This window comes from Hyaena hyaena, unplaced genomic scaffold, assembly GCF_003009895.1.
Source record: "Hyaena hyaena isolate Hyena2069 unplaced genomic scaffold, ASM300989v1 scaffold_1048, whole genome shotgun sequence".
Taxonomy (NCBI): Eukaryota; Metazoa; Chordata; class Mammalia; order Carnivora; family Hyaenidae; genus Hyaena; species Hyaena hyaena.
Genome location: NW_024081671.1, coordinates 586,794 through 605,647, shown reverse-complemented (window position 1 = coordinate 605,647; position 18,854 = coordinate 586,794). Strand labels below are relative to the sequence as shown.

The window sequence follows — 18,854 nt, the reverse complement described above, 5'->3', positions numbered from 1 at the left end:
GTTGGTCATTCAGCCAGAATTATGATTCCAAAATAACTAAAGGCTATAGACAACATTTTCTCTTATCTCAAGGAAATTTTCAAGGAGTCCTATACTTTATAGACAAGTGTTGTTTGACAAAGGGTTGTGAAATCAGGTTCACTTCTCTCTCAAATTCTGCCTGGTGCTATGATTATAGTGCCTAAGCAGCTTGAATTTCCTGGGCAAGAGTACACTGTGCAGTAATAATTCAGAAGCTGTTTTTTTGTTCTTGAAACATATGGTGCTAGCTAAGATTTATCTTGGGAAAAGCTGGTCAGGAAGGGAAAATGCTGAAGAGCTGAAATCTCTCCCAACAGCTAAGGAAACGATAGAGGGACACTGGCATTTTTCCTCAGAGAGCTCAGGCTCTCTGCCAGTTTGTGGTCCATATGTTGGACCCAGAGAGCTGCTTCCGTTGTAATAATAATTGCCTCAAGTTGTGTGGGGCTGATATTCCCCCAGAGGGCTCACGGTTTCAAGCATACCTAAATGCACTCCCTTAGACAACACGGCCTCAGAAAAATGGATTAGCACTTCTAAGAACAGAGTTTATTTTTATTCTTCCTGGTTACAGAGTTGCAGGTTGGCTCCTTGAAAAAGAGTTCTGTTTTTGCACCACAATGATGTTCAGTTGGGTGCAACATTTATTCTGGGGAGAGCACATAGCAAAGAGTGTGGTAAAGGAGAAAATGCTGTCTCTTGCTTTATCTCTTGGAAAAGAGTTTGCAGTGGGGCTAAGGCTACCTGAAATGAAAAACATCTTGAAAGTACAGTCTGCATTTACCTATGATTTATTTTTTGTTTATTTATTTGAGCCAATAGTTTGCCCATGAAACAAAAAAATTTACTTGGTTTGTTTTATGTGCTCTGTATATCTCTCTCTACAGATATCTGTAATTATTTGCTATATTCATCTACTCAACCAATCCCTTCCCCATCTCTCTTTCACCTCCTCCTTCTCTCCTCTCCTCTTCCATTCTCTCTCTATGCACATGTGTGTCTTTGTGTAAATATTAATTATATATGTATATGTAAATACACATATAACTATATACCATTTGCATGTATGAATATTCAGTATAAGTCAGAGTGTCCAGTTGAGTGGATACAATAAACCTATGAGTTGGATTTTATCCTCAGATACCTTTTAGGGAGAAGGGTGAGGGTTAGTTTCCTAGCATAAGCAGAAAAAAATAGGTTAGTAAGCATGTAAATATCATGTATTCTCTGGAGGAAATTTTAGGAAAGTATTGGCAATAGTAAAACATATACAGAAAGTTGAAGAAAAACACTACATTCAAAAAGGAAAAAAAATACTAACATCCTATTGGAAGGAATGTTGTTATATGAATAATGCAACTTTACTTATAATAATGATTAACAATGGAGAATGATTGAAATAAAAAATTTTGTGATTAAAATATTTTAATGGCTTTTAAAGGTAGTGTTATTCTTATCTACCTAGATGAGACTTAAAGAGGCTGAGAGAACAAAGACTAGTGTGAATACATTCATAGCTACAATTTCTAATTAGCTTATCAAGGAAGGGCATGTTCTAGATAGGATACCCCAATTTCCTCTGTATATAATTTTGAGTGTGTCTGTGTGTGTGTGTGTTCACATCCATTCTGTTATGATAGCTGAAAGCATGCCATTTGCTGGAGCAGGTTAAATAGTTCCCCTTAAATATGAATATGTTTGGAAAACCCTTTTTCTAAAAGAATAGAAATGTTCATTTCAACCCAGTCATTTCCAAATTATAATAAATTACTCTAATCTGAATAAATGAGTTTGTAGTACTATATTTAGAAAATACATAGTTAAAAAGACATATTCTAATAAAATAATTGTTCTCAGAAAGCTGAATTTTAAATTGAAAAATCTAAAGTAGCTGCAACCTGAATATTTGGCTGATGCCATTAAGATACACTGTAGGAAACCTGAGTGTTTCCCCCAACCTCCATCAAAAAAAAAAAAAAAAAAAAAAAAAAAAAGTGGTCCTCCAAGAATATATCCATATCCCATTTAAATCAGCCTTTCTTGTCTTGGCTCATTATAATGCTGTTTACACCCAAAATATTTTATAAAATATGTTTTATAAACAGCTAAAGTATCTTACCTGATGCTATCGTTCAAACTGTGCTTTTAACCCATGGCAGCATGCACTGCAGATTATGTGACCTATTCTAATTTCACAACTATTAGCCAGTCACAGGGCTGACATTCTCAGCCAATTAAGTACTCTGTGTGTTCCAACTTGAATTTAATGTATTTTATTTATTTTGCCACACACCATCTACTGGTGCCTCCATTTGTCTCATGGTAAACAGGTTTGATCTATCATGGTTAAAAGAAGCATCTGCAAAATGGAGGAGCCCAGCTAAATACACTGGGTGTTAAAATAGTAGCGTTATGATGTCTCTAGGTTCCTTCAAGAAAATGGCTGAAGGAAGAGATGAGTAACAAAGACTGGTAGAAAATGATGGATGTCAACAAAATTATTTGATCAATTAATGTAAGTAACCTCGAGCAGTGGTCCTAAAACTCAAGCAAGTATCGGAATCACTTGGAAGTCTAGTTAAACCCCAAAATGCTGTGTTCCTATTCAGTAAATCTAGGGTATGGGCTGAGAATATTTATTTTCAACAAGTTTTTAGGCGATACTGATGCTGTTAGCTGGGGAGCCCACTTTGAAAAACGGTTTCCTAGAGCAATAACTATTGAAGAGGGTCTTTCAGTCTAAATTTCATCAGAATAATTAAAATACTACTTTGAGAATTATTTCAGAAAAACAAAAAGCGGTGCTACCTGGCTAACGTCCATAAGGAATAAAAAACAACACATATAGAGTAGGGCTTATATTCATTTTGTATTGCTTTTCTACTGAATGATGAGGGAAATGTGGAGTGAACTTTTAGCCAAAATTAACTAAGAAAAAAAAAATCTCAGTTCTAGCATTATCTGAATTCCTGCCCACAATACACTTCCACACTCATTACGACTCTCCTGTTTCGGCTACTCAGCCCCTGAGTAACATCCTGGAAAACTGTCATTATGAAAACCTCCTCTACCTCTTACGTTATAAATTCTGATATGCCACCCTCTCACCTCAAAGCTTCCAGACTCTGATTTCCATTTTTTCTCTTTTTCCCCTCTTTACTCAAGTTCTCAGTTCACTCCCTTCTGCCTCCTTGGATTTTCTGAAATCAAGTCATTGCCTAGAATTTATGGGTGAACATCACAATCATGAAAAAATAACTATTTCTTTCTATGTTAAAAATGCCGCTGTTTTCTTGTCATTTTTGCACATGGCCAAAATGATCCAATCGATGGGGGCACCTGGGCGGCTCAGTTGGTTAAGTATTCAACCCTTGATTTTGGCTCAGGTCATGATCTCACAGTATGCAAGTTCAGGCCTCACGTGGTTTCTGTGCTGACAGTGTGGTGTCCACTTGGGATTCTCTCTCTCTCAAAATAAATAAACATTTTTTAGAATAAGCAAAACAATCCAATCTTTTGACTTCTATAGTACTGATCATTGCTAGAAAAATATACCGCCATCATCTGAACATGCAACTGGAAATGGGTGAGCTCCAATATTAGTTGGGCAGGAGTTTTATATGCCCCTGATAAGCATCTCCTGTCGTTGTCCACAGTCTCGACTTCAGATTCTCATCACTGAAGTCTCTTTCTCACTAGTGACGAGGGAGGATTAAGGAAGCCGACAGGCCACAAATAAACCCTCCCACAACCAGGTGGGATATGTGCGCTATTCCTCAGCACTCCTAGCTGCCCAAGAACAAAGAAAAGGGGAAAAACAAATGATTCACAGATAGAGATCATAGTCCTGCAGGAACTAAGTCTCCATCTCCCTTCCATAGAGATGTGGGAAACAAAGGCAGAAGGAAATGGCAGATAGAACTAAATTTCCTTATATCCTGCAGCCCATTGACTAATACTTGAGGCTGTCAGAGTAAAACATTTCTCCAGGAGCTCCCTACTGTCTTAATGTTAATGTTTTGCTAGAGGGAAAAACAACCTTAACTTGACAATAGCTACGCCTCCGGTATCCTGTGAGACTTTAGCATATGAAAATCTCACTGGAAACTTATGAGACATGACAACCCCTCCCCCCAACTCCACAGTATAAAACCAGTCCCTCAGAGTCCCAGAGAAGCTCTTTCTGCCCACAGGGCCTGGCCTCTCTTCCTTCAATAACATCACTTTTTTGCACCAAAGTCGTCTTCAAGAATTCTTTCTTGGCCCTCAGCTCCAGACACTGTGAACCCCATCGTTACCCCCGAAAAAACTTCATCAACTTCCTTTTCTATCACACTGTGGAAAAAGAGTTTTCCTCCCATGCCAGCCACATAAAATAATAATAGTAGTAAAAATAAACAGTAGTGTTACTAAGAGCCACCGGTCAGTTGTCCCTTTCTACTTCCTTCACCCATCCCTATGCTGGTACTTCTGTATACACTAGTCTTGAACAGTCTCATTGCTTCCTGCATCAGAGGAACACAGAGCAGAAACAAGAGCCAACAGAAGGGTAGTGTTGGCTAAGTACCCCCATTTCACTTTATATGTCCCCTCACCAGGGGAGTGTCTGAGAACGTAGGCAACACTTAAATGTTCAGAAACAGGACCCATTGTTTGGTTTTAAACCAAAACCAAAACCTCACCCAATTGACACCATTTCTTTCCTGACCTTGAGGAGCCTGAAATTAAGTCCTCCATTAAGAGCAACCTCGGGCTGCATGTAGTAGCCCCAGTTCCAAGGAAAGCTTCAGCTGAAGCCACCCTCGGATCAGCCAATCAAAAGAAACGTGTAACATTCCTGTGGTCTGAGTCAGGGCTGGGAACTGCAGGTAGTTTACTCTGTACTAACTAGCCAGTCACTCACCGCTTGCCTAAACCCCACGTAGGCCCTTTGAGCTCACCTCATAATTGGTCATTTTCAAAGGATTCTCAAAGGTCATGATTGGGTCCCGCCAAAAGTAATGGACACCTCACAGATACTGAATGGTCAAAACTGTTACCATGGGTGCTGTACAATTATGACTGGTGCTTATGTGATGATGCATCGGTGTTGGCTCCTTGGAGGTCTCTGGGGACTCGCGATTCGGGCACAGCAGACTGTCTCCTCAACTAGACTGTGCACTTTTGGTTCCCTGTGACCCTTGCCTTTCATCTCTGATTCCAACAACGAGCTCAGGAGCTGGGACATCACAGGGACTGCTCAGGAAATGAATCAGTGGGTCATTCCTCTTGTTTTCATTGTTCTATTTTTTCCTGATTCTCACTTTGTGCTCCATAGTTATACTCCTTCGTTTCTCTTCTTCAACATTGTGAATTATGTTTCATTTCCTATCCATTTGCCAAATGTTTACATCTTGTTTTTTTAAATGTAAGTAAGACATAAAAGTAGAAAGAAGGGTCCAATATTGGCTCAGGTCATGATCTCTTGCTGTTTGTGAGTTTGAGCCCCACATTGGGCTCCGTACTGACAGCTTGGAGAGCCTGCTTCAGTGTCTCCCTCTCTCTCTGCCCCTCCCCTGCTCATGCTTAGTTTTTCTCTCTCTCTCTGTCTCTAACATAAAATAAAACATAAAAAAATAATTTTTTTAAAAGTGCAAAGAAGAATTCTACTCACCCAGAGGTAAACTTCACTAGCATTCATTAAATGACATTCTGAACACAACTCTATGCATATTTAAAATTTGCAGCCCCTGGGTCTCAAGCTGGTTTCTTTCAGCATTGGATGGGCTGGTAGTGAATGCCACCTGGAGTAGCTATTTGAAGATGAATAGAGGGCAGAGTGAAGTGGGGGAGAGGGGCACTTGCCTGTAACAAACCACAACTTCCATTCAGGTTTGTTGTTTGAAACCCCCTCTCACAAATCTATTATGACTTCCTATTTAGGCATATCTCTCTGTTCAGCGTTTGGCTTTTAGGGCAAAACTGCAGCTCACCGTGAAGTCCTATGGTGTAATCAGATCATCAGTGCCTCCCCTCCATCTTAGTCTCTAAGTCCAGCCACCTCCCTGTGCTAGGAAACTGGAAGAAAGACAATACAGTGACATCACAGCAGGGATCCACCTTAGGAGTTTCTCTCCTGTTGTACCTTGTGTTTTCGAGTCTTCTACACAGGTCACTCTCTCTTCCTCCTTCAAGCCATGGACACTCTGGACTTTGTCAACACTCTCCACCAAGAATTTTTAATCACCTTTTCAAGACCACCTTAGTCTCTTTTAGAGAAGTCTGCAGTTACCCAAAGTCTGAAGGATAAGTATCAACTTTAAGCCACCATGCCCATTTTGGTCCAAATTACAGTGTATGACGCAGATACTTTTAATGTTAGCTTTTCAGTTAGGGTTTTTTTTCTTAGCACTTTGAAAAAAGATGTGTCCCCTGTATTCCCCCCGTGTGTCTATATTTGTTCAGTGAGACTGAAGGGAAGGAGTAGAATAAAAATGACTTACTTCTGCCATTTTTCATCAGAAGCCTGTCAAATTGCTTTGAAATTATCTTTATGAACAATGTACTAGAGAGGCAGAATTCCTTTTTTTTTAAGTTTATTTATTTTTGAGAGAGACAGATTGTGAGCAGGGGAGGGAAAGAGAGAGAGGGAGACACAGAATCTGAAGCAGGCTCCAGGCTCTGAGCTGTCAGCACAGAGTCCGATGTAGGGCTCATGACCTGAGCTGAAGTTGACACTTAACCTAGTAAGCCACCCAGGCGCCCCTTCTTTTTGTTTTAATTTGTTCTGCAGCTCAGTTCAGTTTCTCTCCTCTCAAAGTGTAGAGAAGTGCCCCCTTACCTGTGATTTCTTTCTCTGCAACTTTGTACCTCCCATAGACAGCCTTACGACACATGATCTTCCTTCTGATGAATTGTCAAAAGTCAACAGTAAGCCGGATTCTGATGTCATAGGACCTGTGTCATTTACCTCATTACTTTCGCATTTTATCATCTCAGGTCACCACAAGAAGGGTAAATGTAGGACAGTAAGATATTTTGAGAGAGAGAGAGACCACCTTCACATAACAACGTATTATGTACAGTATATGTATATAACAGTATATTGCTATAATTGTTCTATTTTACTGTTATTCATCATCTCTTACTTTGCCTAATTTCGAAATTAAACTTTATCATAGGTGTGTATATACAGGAAAAATCACAAAATATACAGGGTTCAGTACTATGTATGGTTTCAGACATCCACTGGGGGTCTTAGAATATGCCAGAGTCCAGCTCCAGCGGGTCCAGGGATCCCTGAAGGATGAACAGTGTTGGCAAGAAGAATGAGAGAGCTCCGGGATTCTTTCTAATCACCTGGCAAGCATCTCTGTCCTGTCAGTTTCAGTGTCTTTATTTATAGGTCAAATGATAACATGACATTAGAAGATAGAATTTTTACAGTGGCTAATTATTTGTGATAAGATGCTTTGATCAGCGGAAGGTGTACAGAAACAGGTTTTAGAGAAGCATTCCACCCCATTTGTTCTTGACGTCAGTCTCCCAAATTAAGATAGTAACAAACTTACCTTATTTTGCAGTAGGCCTTTGACAATTTTTATGACTTTGTTTCCAATTAACAGGCCACAAGCGAGCACGTACTTAAAATGAGGTTGAGTAAATCTTACCAGGCTTGTTATTAAGTTGTTTGAGCAAGCCTTTTCTTTGATGCTGAATGCGCAAGCACCATGGGGGCCCTAAATGTGTCAGCCTTTGTATTTGGGTTTATGTTTTAGTTACTCTTATCTATCCTCATCCCAGCTGCCAGTGTAAGGGAGGGTATTTGTGGAATACAGGCCTTGAAGAAGGGACTGCTATCCTTCACCAGTTAGCAAAAGTATATGTAGTAACTTATGTTCTGCCCTTATCTGTACCTTAACTCTAAATTAGACTCTTTGTCTCTGGGCCAGACTTAATTGTCCAGTTATATTCCTATGGCACCAGAAAGCCAACCGTACCTTAAAGAGTTTAGCTCATTTCCAATACATAGAATAGCCTCTTCGGGTGCCTTTACCTTTGTGTCTAGTTTTTTGTCTATGATTTCTTGAATAGCTAGGGCATGAGAAACATTTTTGGTTAGTTGACTTACATGTTGAGCTGTATGAACCTCTTGGACTAATGTAATGTAGAAACAGAATTGTGCACATCAAGGTCAATCTTTTATGAGTGAGGGTCATTAGCCTGTTCATAGCTCGAGGTAAGTATCAAGGAAAACAGGACCTGCCAGAGGTATTATGTCTGTTCCCATAATTACAAAAGATGAAGTTCCTATAATAATTTCCTTCACACGGTGCAATCATCATACAAGGGCCAGAATAAGGGGACAAGTCACTCCTGATACGAATCAACAAGGTACCTTGGGGATCGGTGCTAAAGCAGAAATAATTGAGTGGGGGTGGATATTGGTCGTCATCTGGCGGCAAGAGGCGGCACAAACTTGCCTTAACCTCATAAGGGGTTTTCTCGACTAGCGAGTTCAGAAATGGCTCCTGACAAGAATATACTCTCCGTGGATAAGGGGACTACTGCACATGCAGCCCACCTGACTCTGCCTTTTGTCGTCTGGTGTCATAGCTTGTTTGTCATCCGGCACTGAGAAAAGCACCGTGTTATCAGTATAAACTGGAAACAGTCACTATGGTGCTCTGAGACCTTCCCGGCAACACTGTTAAATAGTGATCCTCAATCCAGGTACCCAGAGATACTGCTACTAACAGTAGTGCATGCATCATGCCAGACAGTCTGCTGAGGGCTTCTGTGCATTTTAATCACTTCACAGCCTGGGACTTTTTTTTACACAGACACTTTTTTTTTTTTTTTTAAAGTAGGCTCCAAGCCAGCGTGGAGCCCAATGCGAGGCTTGAACTCACGGCCCTGAGATCAAGCGTTCAATGCTTAACTGACTAAGCCACCCAGGTGCCCCATATAAGTTTTCAAATAAAGAAACTAAACCAGGAAAGCTTCCATAATTTGTACTACTTCCTCATACTAATAGATGGTGGGCTCCCTCTGTCTTACTGCAGACTATATTCTTGAATACCATCCAAACTAATACTAAATAACTCACTTTGCAAACAATTTGTGCCTCCTTATCATGTGATTCATACATTATCACCTCACTAATTTGTTCATTTTATTCCTCGTTTCCACAATGGTTCTGCCACTCTTTTTAACATAAAACATCCCATCCAGTTTTAAAGAGCTAGTTTATATCTCATCTTGGATCTTGCTCTTCCCCTGATTACTAAGCAGGATGTAGTATTTCTTTTTTCTATTCTACAAAGGTATGTCTATTTCTAACACTTATTTTTAATGTATCAGTTCATGTTAGAAAAACACATCATTTTAGGTCTGTCTTTAGGTCTCAAGAGTTATACTTTACTTGTCTTACCCTATCTGGTACACAATTGTTACTCATTTTTGTTTTCAGTACTTGATTTCAATAAATAATGTGAAGATATATGGCATGATAAAATGGAGAAAAATAACATAGCACTTGAAATAAGAAGATTTGAGAGATACAAATTTGGCTCAGGTCATGATCCTAGGGTCCTGGGATTGAGCCCTGCCTCAGGCTCTGCACTGAGCCTGTAATCTACTTAAGATTCTCTCATTCTCTCTCTCTCTCTCTCTTTATCCCCTCTCCCACTCATGTTGTCTCTCTCTCTCTCTACTCTCTAAAATAAAAAAGAAAGATTAAGTTTTATTCTAGCATACACTAGCTTTGTCATATATGCAATATATTGCATTATATATTCATATTCATATATTCATATATTGCATTAGAAAATGCAATGGGAGCCATTGGACCTCATATTGTCCTTTGGAAAAATGGTAAAAATAATAACAATACGGGATTACTTTTCACTTTAAGAGAAAATCAAATAGAATAATGGATGTAAAAGTCTTTTATAACTTATAAAATGCTACGTAACTGTACTTTATCATCATTACTAAAAAACAAGTTAATTAACTAATTACTTAATGGACTTTTAGGCAGGTATATATTGGAGAGTAAAAAAAAAAAAATCAAAGCTGAGACTGTGAACCTGAACTACAGTTTTAGTTGTTGAAACTGTCTTTCCTTTAGCAGAAGTTACCTGGCCTGGCATTGTCTCAGGGGGTTCTCACCACCCATTAAACTAAAAGGCTAGAAGATGAAAATCAGGAAAAATTGTGGAGGTAAGGTAAAAGCCTAGCTGGAATTCAATGAAAACAAACCAAGATAAATAAAAACCCACCTTGGAGAAGAGATAGAAAACCTATGGAATCTGTTACTGATAGACTACACAGAGAAATAGAGTTATATAAAATCGTGTTCATTTGAATCAGCTAATGTGGGTTGAGTCACATATACATATGGTATGCATCACAGATCCCCAATCACTATTGTAAATATCAACAATGTAAATATCAAATGTAAATATCAAAAATATGTCAATTTGACTAATATAAAGAATATAGTAGGAGCACCTGGGTGACTCAGTCAGTTAAGTGTCTGACTCTTCATATAGGCTCACATCAGGATCTCTTGGTTATAAGATGGAGACTAGCATCGGGCTCTGCACTAACAGCACAGAGCCTGCTTAGCATTTTCCCTTTCCCTCTCTCTGCCCCTCCCACACTGTACTCTCTCTAGAATATAATAATAATAAAAATAATAATTTTAAAAATAACATGAAAAAGAAGCAAGAGTTATTAGAGACCTGTCCAACAGAAAAGAAAAAATTCTTGAGATACACAACAAAAAACAAAAAGAAACTCACCCACCCCAAGAAAAGCAGACCCAAAAGCAAACAAAGAATTGGAGGAAGGCAGCCTTTGACTTTCACGGGATACAGACAGAACAGCCAGACTGAGTGGCTTTTTAATAAAGCTCCTGAAAAATTCCTTTCCATCACACTCCCATTCTTCCAGAAGAGCCCTTCAAATGGAAAACAAAACTTGTGCACCAGGTTTAACTTGCAGAGTCATGGTTTTCCTACATTCAGATCAAGGCAATTCAAAACTCACTTATCAGGGGTGCCTTTGTAGCTTAGTCAGGCAGGCATCTGACTCATGATTTCTGTTCAAGTCGTGATTTCATGGTTTGTGAGATGGAGAGACGTGTCCATGTGCAATGTGAGTGCAGAGACTGTTTGGGATTCTCTCTCTCTCTCTCTCTGCTCCTCCTTTGCTTACATGAGGGTACTCTCTCTCTCTAAAAGAAATTAATAATAATTAACATTTAGAAAAAAGAATATACCATAGTGAAGGACTACACTATTATTTGCCAATTCTAAAGGACAGTTAACATTGTAAATGAAACTTTCTATGTTTAATCCAGACTTTAAAATGCATTGTTATACAAAAGTTATTTAGTTTGCTTTAGAGAGAAACCAAATTTGGAGAAATAACAATACTTTCATGTCACATACTGTCTAGGAAACAGTATATACCTAATAAATATTTGTTGAGTGAATCAGTGAAGGCAGCCCCTGGACTGTAAGCAGAGCAGCCTTTCTGGGTAAAAGACTGAAACAAGGATTCTTTTGACCCATGAATGCTGGGACATTAATTATATTTAAAAAGTAGAATTCTAAAGAAGCATAAACTTCAGGGAAATGCATAATATGTCACCTAATATGTTCATTGTTCTACTAAGTGAATTTCTTGGCATTTATGAGAGTGTATCTGTGTGGACACATTTGTGAACCACTTTAAATAGATCATCTTTTTCTTTTTAATTTTCCAACAATGGAGAAATTCTGCTTTGTGTTCATGAAATATACATTTTGAAAGATATTTTATGAAACTGAATAGGTAATTTGGGGATTAAAAATGTCACATATGTTACTGTGTGCTTTCTTTTAAAACTGAGTGGCAGACTGTGAGACTTACATACTGTTTTGGGGTTTTTTTTAGGGGTGTCAGATAACTTTGGAATATTAGGAAGTAATTTGTGAATGATAGAGCTCATGGTTTTATTAAATGAAAAGGGAAAAAACGTTCATATAGTAGGTTTAATCACTTATTTTACATAGTTATGTGCCAATTAAAATCAAGTACATGCCATTCAAATAGGTTTATTCTATTCAGAGATAAAAATATGACAGCTGATGACCTTTATGGTTATGTTTTTACTGCAACAAAAGCTTTGTGGATGTTATTCAGTTTCTAGTGTGAACTGAATGAAAATGATAAAAGGAGTCAAATATCTGGACTGGGTATATGTCTGGGGAGAGAGAAAAATTATTTTCCTATCTTTGGCAAATTTTCTCATTGATCATAAGAGTCAAGAGGCAATCCTCAAGGCTGTAACTTACAACAGGTGGTAAACTACTTCAATTGCAATACATAGAATGAAATGTAAAGGGGATATTCTTTGAGTAAAATGGAGAGGTTTGATTGAATTTTGAGCTTCCTGCCTTATTAAATTTTACATCCCCTGGACCTAGCACAATGCCTGTTATGAAATAGGAGCTCTATGAGTATTTACTGAAGTTAACAAAATTTGACAATCACAATTCAAGTGTAGTTGAATCACCTAAGCAATTAATTTAGCTTAACTAGTTATACTTAGCTAATGGTGACAAACAGCATTAAATGGGCACAGAAATAAATATACCAAAGTTTTGCAAATATTTTCTGTAAAGGACCAAATAGCAAGTATTTTAAGCTTAGAGTACCAAAAAGCAAAATTGAGGCTACCATGTGGTATCTATATACCTTATTTAAAATGTAACCAGTTAAAAATCATAAAGACCCTTCTTAGCTAACAAGCCAAACAAACACAGGCAGCAGGCACATTTGGTTCTTAGACTGTAGTTTCCTGACCTCTGAAGTAGATCCTTGTGCAATAAATTTGAAGATTTCGTTCACGTAGTTGACCCAAATAGTTCTGTAGATTCGGTCCTTCATGATGCAAATTTATGGACAAAATGATAATCAGGTGATGGATTGAAATCAACTTCCTATGAATTTAAAGTAAACAATTGAAACGAATTGTTTAATTAAGCCTTTCTGTCCCACATAAGTTAGGAAATTCTGGGAGCTATGTGGGTGATGTGGATAATAGGGCTTAAATAAGTGTGGAGATTCTACCAAGAATGACGTCTTCAGAGGAAAGAAAAATCGGTGGAATTAAAGTGCACCTTAGAAAAAGGATGGATTTAGATAAAAGGAACATATGCTTCCTAGCAGTAGGAGGAAGTTCATAAGCAAATGGACTTTGGAAACAATGTGAGGGGGGAGTTAGTTGAACTAACTCTCGCCCGTAGTGACTAGTTGCTCTACAGGCATGACAGGTCATTGTCCTTGAGGTCTGACTTTTGACACAAGAGTATCTAGCACTGGAAAAGGTTAAACACAGTGAGGTCTGTTCAGGAAACTGCTTCTCTTTGCTGAAAGGAATTCTGCATTTCTAACCAAACAACATGTGCAATAAAACACGTGAGCAATGGACATGAACTGTCATCAACTCATTTCTGTGTTTTAACCAAGATTAAACGGTGGTCCATTAATGCTGTATTATAAAAGCCGTCACATGCCATTTTCCAAACTGTAAGGTATCTTATGATATAGTACCTTCAAGTGGCATAATAATACAATTTAAAAAACTATAAAGGTGGGCAAGGCCCTCAAACTTTCTGAGCCTTAGCTTTTTCACAGGTCAGGTGAAGAGACTTTACCAAATGATTGCTAATGAGCTATTTATCTTTGAAATGCCAGGAAGCCACAAGCTTTCTATAAGTTAAATATCTAAAGTGCAAAAGTACTCACGAAAGTGCCCAAGGTACGCAGATGTAAACATATGTACTTATTCCACACCTAGACCCAGAGTTCCCAAACTATATGCCAAAGTGCCCTAGGGGTATCATAGTGAACTTACAGAGACATTTGTCAGACACTGTGCAAACTTTTATATGGAGATACAGGTTTCCCTCACTTCCCGAAAGTTGGCCTTTCGTATGAAATTGCTCATCAGCCACAATGGCATCAAGCAAAGCCGTAGTTACCATTGACTTATGTGGACAAAATGTTTAAGTGCTCCCAGAACCAAAAAGTAACCTCTGTTAGGCTTTTCTGATATCAAACATCATTAGGATATGCCAATATCTTGTTTACATGTATACAAAACAAATAAATAAAATCTCTCAGCAAAAATGTTGAGAGACATCATTCTAAGCTCCGGCATCTTAGTGCTGACATGTTCAGTGTCGATCCAGGGGAAGAGCTTGGCGGAAGCTCACAAGCGGCTTGGGTCCCTGCTGCTTCTACAGCAGCTCTTTGCAAAACAAACACCAGACACTATCCTTGCTTTCCCCCGCCTTTATTTTATTTTATTTTTTTTGTATAAGTGAAAATCCTCTTTAGATTTCTTTTGATTACAGAAGACAGGTAGTAGTTGAGGTCTTTTGTAAAAGCAAAGTGGCATAACATGAAGTTGCAAAAAGTGGGAGGTACCTGTAGTTTAGTTCCAGCTCATTCCTTTAAACCATGTCCTGCCAGAGGCTGGCTCCAGCAGGTCCAGGGGTCCCTGAAGGATGGGTGGTGTCAACGAGGGAGGGATGAGAGAGCCATGAGAATCTTTCTGTTCACCAGGCAGGCATCTCCGCTCTGACTGGGGCTCAACTTTATTTTATAATTAAGTGTTTGGGGGACGGCACCGAAGTGGCATTTGCCTTAGACAATGATTTCTGATGACAAATTTCTTTGATATGTAAGATTTCTCAGAACATAGATTTGTAGAAGACTCATGCATAACCTTTATCAATAGTGATTGAGGAAGGTGATTTAGATGCTTATCCTATGGGGGAAGGAAGGTATCTTTAGCATACAAGACAACGTTTTTAGCATAAAAAGGGTGAAGTTAGTTCTTTGTGAGCAGGGGTCAATAGCTTGTTTGCTTAAGGAGAAGTATTAAGAAAAACGTGTCTTTCAGGAAAAACAGTGTTTGCTCCCATAGTCACAAGAGAAGAAGTTCCTACAATAGATTCCTTCACATGGTACAATCAGCATATTCAAGGCCAGAATAAGTCACTCCGAATACTGATCACAAGATGTCTTGGGGGGCTGGTGCTCCAAGCAGAAACAAGTTGTTATCCTCTTTCCAGCCTCCTATATGTTTGTGGAAAGTAGGCCTTAGGGAAGGGACTGCCATACATCACCAGTTAGAAAAGGCATAAGTATTAACTTAAGTTCTGCCCTTATCTGTTCCTTAACTCTAAATTAGGCTCTTTGTCTCAGGGCCAGGCTCAATTGCAAGTCTTTGTATTCTTAACCCCCTATATTATCTAAGTCTTGGGTCTACAAGGCCCATAGGAAGAGCCTTTTGACAATCATCCACAGAGCTTTCATCTAAAATCTCTTTTGAAAAGGCAGGAATATGCTTTTCCTTATGAGGAATCTGTGTGGGGAATATTGGTCTGATCTGGAATATTGTGAGGCCTGGTCAAGACCAGCAGGCTCATTTCCAACATGAGCCAGTAGTACCAGAAGGAGATACCAGTTTTCGTTTCTCATGGCAGGAGCTGTGCAAACACTGCCATTTCCTCACTGTGACTGTCATCCAGTGAGGCCGGTGTGGCTTCCAGCGATGTCCTTGTAGGAACTGGCTTTTGGGCAGTTGCTCTGACAAACAGCGGGTACCATGTGAAAATCAGCATGAAGCAGGAAGTGAAGGGCAGTGTGTCATCTGATTCCAACTCTTGAGAAGTGGCACAGTGCTCAACAGGTTGTTAGGACATAAACAATTGTTACTTCTTTTTTAAAATTTTTTCTGTGTATTTATTTTTAAGAGAAAGAAAGAGCATGAAAAGTGGGGGAGGAGGAGCAGAAAGAGGGAGACACAGAATCCATAGCAGGCTCCAGGCTCTTTGCTGTCAGCACAGAGCCCAATGCAGGGTTCAAACTCACAAATGGTGAGATCATGTCCTGAGCCGTAGTCAGACGTTTAACCAACTGAGCCACCCAGGCGCCCCAACAATCATTACTTCTTAAAATTATTACTAAGTCACTAAGCATGCTGTGAACCAAGAAAATTTGGGACCCTCTGATATGATATGTACATCATTTCTGGGTCATGTCCTTCTAGCACATTTGTTTTCCTAAGGTTTACTAACCCAAATATTAAGTATATCTGTCAGAGTAATTGTGATTTAAAAACTCAATCATATTTGCTTTTTTTCTGCACTGTTCTAACCACAATACCGCCTTGAAGTACAAAGCAACTCCTGACCCACAAGAGGTAAGGATTTCTAAAGAATTGCATGCAACCCTAAAAAACCATTTTTGCATAATAATATGATAGTAGTGGGGAGGGCAAGGGATGGAATTTTAGTCATACTCAGGAGACATTACATTCATTATAAGTTATTATTATTATTATTATTATCTTAGAGAGAGAGCATGAATGCAGGGAAGGAGCAGAGGGAGAGAGAATTTTAAGCAGGCCGTTTGCTCAGTGTGGAGCCTTCTGTGGGACTCCATCCTACAACTGTGTGATCAGGACCTGAGCAGAAATCAAGAGTCAGATGCTCAACTTACTGAGCCACCCAGGTGACCCTAATTATAATTTTTAATACTATATTATATTTCCATTCATTCCTAGGAGTATGATGAGAATTTAGAAATGTGGGATGCCTGCTAGATGGAGAAAGAAAATGAGCAGAGAAGATTCACTGGGGTTTAAACGTCTGAACAGGCCATCTATAGGAATTTCTTAGGGTGAATTCCCATTAGTGAGTATGATTTGTGAGCAGGCAATCATTAAAATGTAAAAACTTTTGTGAGTAGGTAGTATATTGTCCTTTCCATGAAGGTATGGGTACTCCTTGAGGAGAGGAAAATTTGACACCTTTAGATTTTCCTAATATACCAGTTGTCAAAGATTGAGATTACTGCTAGAAAAAAATCTAGTGTCATAAGTAACTATACTCAGTACACATGGGAAACTAAACCCAGCAGAAATCAAAATATTGGCCAAAGTAACACACACACACACACACACACACACACACACACACACACAAATCGCCTGCCTAAATAGACTGAGTAAAATCTCACTTTTTCAGCAGCAGGATGCAATGCAACGTACAGGTGCAAAGAAACAAACATTAGACTACAGTACATCAAAGAAACAGGAAATCAACACCAGCAGAAGGGCTAGTGTTTTAAGAATTGGTATTAACTATGTACAAAAAGAGTCAGAGGAGCCCCACAGGACATGAATTCCTAGGGCATTGATATGAGTAAATAAACCCGGTTTTTGTGAGGAAAAATGCAGAGCCAAGGAAAGGTTAATATAAAACTGGGCTCTCAGACTCAAATGCCACATGGATAGGATGGGCACCAAGAACGAGTGGACGCGGGTTGTAAGAAAAAGAGCAGTGAACCGGAGAATGTTGCTTGGTGAAGTGTGTCAGCAACTTTCCAGCTTTTCTGGATGAATATCAGGTGGGAAAACAGAACCATCATTGCCATTATCTTTGAACTGTAGACAAGTCAGAGATCAAGATTTCTTACGTGAAATCTACAAATGTTAATACATTGACAACTAGTTAAAAACACAATTGTGAGTATCATTACTATCACATAAACACATGAAGATCAAAATGAAATCCTGGTTTTGCATACCTTTTGCTAAAAGACTTCACCAATACTAGTATGTAAATATTAGGGGTTATTTGATAAACAAGATTTTATTACATAAATACAATGTATGTGCGTTTAAAGAGAGAGAGAGAGCTAGTACAATTTCCAATGCATCACTAATACTTATTTTCTTTGTCTGTATGGACTGTTATAAAATACCATAGACTGGGTGGCTCAGAAAAGAAGTTTATTTCTCACTGTTTTGGAAGCTGGAATTCCAAGATCTGGGTGCCAACACAGTCAGGTTCTGCTGAAGCCCCTCTCCTGGGAGACTGTCGACTTACTGCTGTGTCCTCACACAGTGGAAGGGGTCTCTTTTATAAGAGCACTAACTCCATTCCTAAAGGGTCTATCCCAATGACCTAATCACTTCCCAAAGGTCCTGCCTCCTGATATCATCACATTGAGTATTAGGATGTCAACATATGAATTTTTTGTGTGTGGTGGGGAAGGACACAGACATACAGACCATAGATAGCACTTAATGAAATTTTGTTTTTTTCCCAAGGCCGTCCAAGCTACTTGTTAGCTTGGTCACTTGGCTACTGAACCTGAGAAAAGTCCTGTCTGAGAATTCTTGGTGACTTAATCAAATTAAGTTGCATTAAAACTGCAGACTGTTTAGGGAAGGCTTCCATTAAAAAGATGTCTATTTTGGGGTGCCTGGGTGGCTCAGTCGGTTAAGCGTCCGACTTTGGCTCAGGTCATGATCTCACAGTTTGTGGGTTTGAGCCCCGCATCGGGTCTGTGCTGATAGCTAGCTCAGAGCCTGGAGCCTGCTTCAGATTCTGTATCTCCCTCTCTCTCTGACCATCCTGTGCTCACACTGTCTCTCTCTCTGTCTCAGAAATAAATAAAAACATTTAAAAAATTGTTTTAAAGCCACCTATTTTGGTGGCACCTGGGTGGCTCAGTAGGTTGAGCATCCAACTTAAGCTCAGGCCGTGATCCCACAGCTCATCGGTTCAAGCCCCACATCAGGCTCTGGGCTAACTGGTCAGAACCTGGAGACTGCTTCTGATTCTGTGTATCCCCCTCCCTCTGAACCCCCCATTCATGCTCTGTCTCTCTCTCTCCCTTTCTCAAAAATAAATATTAAAATTTTTAAAACTGTATAGTTTTGCATTAGATACAATCCTAACATTATTTTTAATGTAATTTTTCATCCAATGTCTGGA

General features: G+C 39.0%; 1 long non-coding RNA gene across 2 annotated transcripts; it reads left to right on the top strand.

Annotated features, from left to right (window-relative positions):
- Positions 1–5,143: 5,143 nt before the first annotated feature.
- On the top strand, positions 5,144–16,817 carry LOC120223776. 2 transcript variants are annotated; one of them, XR_005526363.1, is made up of 5 exons: positions 5,144–5,275; positions 8,617–8,733; positions 10,136–10,224; positions 16,244–16,270; positions 16,634–16,817. It is a non-coding gene; the product is annotated as an uncharacterized LOC120223776 (long non-coding RNA). The 2 variants fall into 2 exon arrangements; XR_005526362.1 differs by having other exon boundaries at positions 10,133–10,224.
- The last annotated feature ends 2,037 nt before the right edge of the window (positions 16,818–18,854 follow it).